Below are 6005 nucleotides of genomic sequence, written 5' to 3' on the forward strand. Positions count from 1 at the left end.
TTCTCCCTCACCTCTTTTCTCCCTCACCTCTTTTCTCCCTCACCTCTTCTCTCCCTCACCTCTTCTCTCCCTCACCTCTTCTCTCCCTCACTCTGCCTCATGGTGTCCACACTCGCAGCCTCCTCCTTAGCTTCATGAATAATGGTGCAGATCATAGCTTGGTCCACTCTTCAGCAGACATTAAATGCTCAGTCCAGCAGTTCTCAGCTGTTGTCAGGATCAGCTAGGGGCGTGTGTGACTGGTAATAGTTTGCATATCAAAGTATATGAATGTATTTGCTTTGTTAAAATAATTAGGAATGGCTTCAAGAGCATCCCCAAAGCAGCTCTCAGAAGCAGCAGGGAGGGGAGGGGAAGCTCCAGCCTCTGCCAGGCCAAAACCCTTAGCCTCTGCCAGGCCCTTCCTCCCAGCATCCCTGGGTGTGCTGGCACTGGAGAGCTGCCGGAATGGCCTCTTCCCAAAGGCACAGCTCTGTGTGACAAGGAGGGCGAAATGGATGCCCCCATGCATCTGGGTGGGGAGAGGAGGAGGAAGGGACGGGGAGTTGGTGAGTATGATCGCCACCCTGAGCGATGACCTCCAAGTGCTGTAGGAACGACCTTCTCCCCTTAAAGCGATGCCAGCCACACAGCTGAAGGAAAAATATGGGAGCCATTAGGACGTCATGAAGATGGAGCAAAGGGTCTTGCAGTGTGGGGTAGGTGAAAGGAGCTCGCTGGGTCTGTGGAGGCCAGGTCTGCTTGCCAGTCAGGGGATCTGATTACTATGAAGACATGTGTGGGAGCAGGGATATTGCCCATTTTGGACCACAGCCCTTCCCCTTAGAAGTGACCATGCTGGGCCAGGCACAGTGGCTCATGCCTGTAATCCCAGCACTTTGGGAGGCCGAGGTGGGCGGATCACTTGAGGTCGGGAGTTCGAGACCACCCTGGCCAACGTGGTGAAATCCCATCTCTACTAAAAATACAAAAATTAGCCCAGCGTGGTGGCAGCTGCCTGTAATCCCAGCTACTTGGGAGGCTGAGGCAGAAGAACTGCTTGAACCCAGAAGGTGGAGGTTGCAGTGAGCCGAGACAGCGCCATTGCACTCCAGCCTGGGCGACAGGGTGAGACTCGTCTCAAAATTTAAAAAAAAATAAAAAGAAATGATCATCCTGTCCCATCTTCATGGTAAGAATGCCACCTCTCTCCCACTTCTCCTCCTGACAAATGGTTCTGCTTTTGCTTGCATACTTCTGATGATGGGGAGCTCACTGTCTCTCCGAGGCAGCTCATTCCTTCTTAGACAGCTCTGACAAGACAGTGTGAAAAGTGTTAATACAGAGGTTAAAGTGGGAGATCGGGAACTAGAGGAGGGGCTCACTTAGTTCTGTCTTCCTCCACTGGACTGTGGGCAACTTGACCGCAGGGAGTGGGTATCATTAATATTTACATCTTCAGCCATGGGCACGGTGCTTGGCACACAGTACACACATAGTATACACGTGCAGATAGGAGTAGGCAGAGTGGAGAGAGAGGACAGAAAAAAAATCAGGGAAGGGAGAACAGAAGAAAAGTCATGCTTGGCTGGGTGCAGTGGCTCACGCCTGTAATCCCAGCACTTTGGGAGGCTGAGAAGGAGGGTCGCTTGAGGCCAGGAGTTTGAGACCAGCCTGGGCAACATAATGAGTCCCCCATCTCATAAATAAATAAATAAGTCAGAAGAATTAGTACTTCCTCTTATTGATCTAAAACTTGCTTTCCTGTTGTTTGTACCCACTGGCCTTTGCTCTGTGCTTTACATCATAGAGAGCGGATACGACCTCTCCTCCTGACAGCCCTTCCAGATATTGAAGGTGCCAATCGCACTCTGGCCCCAAAACACATGTTCCAGGCTAAGGATCTTCAGGCCCTCGATTCTTTCCCTATGTCTGAATTCTTTCAGTTCCCGGGCTGCTCAGGGGGAGCACAGGAACAACAGCAGTGATAATAGCCCACAGCCCCAACCCAGACAGCGTGAGCTCATGGCATGCTCACTGTTGTCAGTTCGATTCCATCATTGCCGGCATATTACAGATGAGTAAACGAGGCATAGAGAGGGTACATGGGTGTCCTGGGTCACAAAGTGAGTAAGTGTTGGAGCAGGATTTGATTCCAGGCAGCTGGGCTTGGGGATGGGTGGGCAGGAGCTGCTTCGGCGACAGGCACTGGGCATGGGGAAGGGCAGGCAGGAGCTGCTTCCGATGACAGGCACTGGGCTTGTTCCTTCCACCATGTCTTAAGGCCCCTGATACCCTGGGGTGAGTTGGAAACTCTCATTTAGAAGGTAAGGAACTAGAGCTTCTGAGGCTAAAGAACTTCCCAAAACTCAAAGATAGTGCTTCCTGGCAGACCTGGGACTTCTCCCTCTTTGCCCAGGTCAGGACCTGGATCCCACCCAAGCCTCTGACCCATGGTACCTGCAGGGCTGAAGGCGCAGGCTGTTCATAGCACATGCTTTGGCTCACCCTGCAAGGTTTGATTCAGTGTGTCTGGGGTAGAGAGCAGGGCCCAGACATCCGTATTTTTCAACAGTTCCCTGAATGATTCTGTGTGCCATCAGGTTGAGCATCCTTCTAATCAGAGTAGGGAATCCTATGATGCTAACTCTTGGGTGTTTGTCCAATCTTGGCTGAGAAATGTCCAATGACAGGGAACTTGCCCCCTCTCAGATTGTCCAGCCCATCCCTGATGGTCACCTTCCACTGAACTCACACAGCAGCTGTTCTCCTTCTACCCTGGATCCTTCTCCCCTCTGCTCTACCCTGCTGCCTCCCCCAGGAAGCTGACCTCTATGGCTTCTGGTTGGGTTCCATCAGTGGGGGACCTGGGTCAGACTCTGGGGTGTCTGCTCAGTGGGTTGGTCCCCACATTCTTTTGGGGCAGTGGTTCTGAGCATGACAGTGCTCTTCTGCCTGTGGCCACTGCTCCTGTCTGGCACCCTCATTCATGACTGTGCTTCTCACCAGGTTCTGGAAACCACCCTTTCCCCTGATCTCCTCAGGCCCGGCTGGCAATGGCTTCCAACACCACTGGTCTCTGGGGACATCGGCAGCTTCTGCTGGTGCTCTTACTGTGCCCACATCTTTGCCCACAGTCCCTCTTGTGAAAGCTTGGAGCATCCATTCCTGGCAGTCCACTAGAGGAAGTCTGCTGCCTCATCCCCAGGCAGCTCTCCAGGCATGTCAGAACAGTCGCTGTGCACATGGAGAGCCTTCTTCCCACTGAAGAGCCACCTCCGGCGTCTCCATCATTTCCCTGCTTCTTCTCTTATTGCCGGGAGACCGAAAGAGAGGCCCACGGCATCCTCCGCTTCCAGACAACTCAAGGCCCACCATGATGACTGGAGCCCCACTGTCTAGAAGATGAACATAATATCAGGAAATTTAAAACCCTAGTACTCAGAAAGCACTCATCAATTTTACATTTTGAATGAGTTCCCCGAAGAACTAAAGCTTTATGTTGTATAAAGCTTGCAGAAACCTCAAAAATGGGTTTAAACAAGTTAGTCTTTCATAGTGCCTTTCCTAGTGCTGACCCTGGAGGCCCTGGTCCCAAGGTTATATCAACAAGCTCCAGAGAGCACCAACTGAGCCTGGCACTGGGCCGAGTGGCTGATACGTAATCATTTAGTTTAATCCTTGGAACGAGTCTGAGGAAGGTAGCCTCACAGCCCCGCCCTGCAGATGAGGAAACGCAAGCCCAGAGAGTTTCAAGAACTTGCCCAACACCGCACAGCCTTGTGGTGCAGAGCTGGGGTTTTTGTCCCAGGCAGTCAAGTGCGGGGTTCCAGACTCCTGCCTGCAGTGCAGCAGCTGCACGTGCACAGGTGGGCCCAGTTCTTTCTATTTCTCTGCTCTGCCGTCCTCAGCGGGGGCTTCCATTCTCAAGGTGGCCACAGCAGTTCTAGCCACTGTCTGTGGTCCAAGCAGGGAAAAGAAGAAGGCCAGGGGCAAAGCTCGTCTGTCAGCTGAGACAGCCCCATTTAAAGAGCTTTATCGGCCGGGCGCGGTGGCTCATGCTTGTAATCCCAGCACTTTGGGAGGCCGAGGCGGGCGGATCACGAGGTCAGGAGATCGAGACCACGGTGAAACCCCATCTCTACTAAAAATACAAAAAAAAATTAGCCGGGCGTGGTGGCAGGCGCCTGTAGTCCCAGCTACTCAGAGAGGCTGAGGCAGGAGAATAGCGTGAACCCAGGAGGCGGAGCTTGCAGTGAGCCGAGATAGCGCCACTGCACTCCAGCCTGAGTGACAGAGCGAGACCCCGTCTCAAAAAAAAAAAAAAAATAAAATAAAATAAAATAATAATAAAATAAAATAAAATAAAATAAAATAAAATAAAATAAAATAAAATAAAATAAAATGAAGAGCTTTACCAGGAGCCCCACCTTGTAACTTCTAATTGAAGCCCATTAGATGAGACAGGAACAGAGCGACCCCAGCATAAACTGTTTCTGAGAGTCTTAGTCTGGGTCTTTCCCAGAACAGGGCTTCAGACACAGGTTTGGCTGCAGGTAGAATATACATGAGGGAGCAGAAAGAATGAGACTGAGAAAGGAGAAAAAGCAATAGAGTGTGTGTTATTGCCTGGGAGCAACTAGGGCTCAGTCTCTCCTGCGTCTCCTAAAAAGGATGCCTTCCAAAATTGCCTCCCCAGAGGTAGTGGCTGGACCTTGTGCACTGACACCATCCCCACTAGTTGGAGGTTGCCCTGCACTATCATGTTACTCTCATCCAGCCAAACAAGCTGGTAGAGGGCCCCAATCCTCCCTCCCTGAGGGCCTATGTTCTGGTGGCCTTGACCTCAGGTGGCAGTCACACATTCCCTGCTATCTCTGGGAATGAAGCATCGAGGGCCATCCCAGTGAGTCCCCTGAATTCCAGACATGCTTATCCCTTCTGCATCACGTGGGGCCAACCCTAGCTTCTTGTGTCATCAGGGTTGAGTGTCCCCACTACTGTAGGAACTCTTCTCTCTGTCTGCTGGCCCACCAGCATGAGGCCCCAGAGTGGCCAGGCAGCAGGCACAGGGTTAGATTAAGGGTAAGCTTTACCTGTGCCATGGTGGGACCATCTTGTTTTGGGAACCAGAACACTGAACCTAGCACACACTAGAGCTGCAGGGATGGGAAGCCGATTTCTTTGAGGAAGTCACCAGCAGTGATGGTGAGGGGACCAATCCTCCTTCCACCTCCTGTTCCTAGAAATGTGTCCTCCAACTACTGGCTCTGAGTCCTGCACACTGACCACGGGCTCACTGCACACACCGCAGCCCCCAGGACAGAGCCCTGGCCTGCTGTTGGATGAGCCACCATCTCAGCTGAGCCTGCTGCCTCTGAGTGATGTGGCATCAGGAGGAACAGCAGATCCCATGGTACATGCGTGATTGTACCACCTTGGCCTGTGCACCTATCTGGTTCTGTGTGGTGCACAAACAAGCTGTCCACAAAGAGCCATCCCCAAACTGCACATAAAAGAGCAAAATAAATGTTGTTTTAAGTCAGAGGTCAGCAAACTTACTCTGTGAAGGCCAGGGTAGTAAATATGTCAGGCTTTGCAGGATATACAGTTTCTGTCATAGCTACTCAACTTGCCACTGTAACATGAAAGCAGCTGTAACACATGGGCATGGCTGTGTTCCAATAAAACTTTATTGACAAAAACAGGTGGAGGGCCACATTTGGCCCGAGGGCTATAATTTACCCACCACTGTGTTGAGCCACTAAGTTTTGGTGTGGTTTCTTTATGCTGCAGTCGGTGGCTGGAGCATCTGTGCCTCTCCTCCCTCTACCTCATCTCAGATCCCCTTGTCTTGGCAGTACCTATCGTGTGTTTGTTACTGCTGACCAATGAGGGACCCAATGCCAGAATCCCATCCAGAGTGCTGCCTCCCGGGGCCACTTTTGGTACCATCTGTCTTAGTCTGGGCTCTCCCAAAGCAGATCCCAAGACAGACTTAGCCACTGGCAGACTCAAGGGTGATC

Source organism: Hylobates moloch, unplaced genomic scaffold, assembly GCF_009828535.3.
Source record: "Hylobates moloch isolate HMO894 unplaced genomic scaffold, HMol_V3 SCAFFOLD_9, whole genome shotgun sequence".
In the NCBI taxonomy this organism is placed as follows: Eukaryota; Metazoa; Chordata; class Mammalia; order Primates; family Hylobatidae; genus Hylobates; species Hylobates moloch.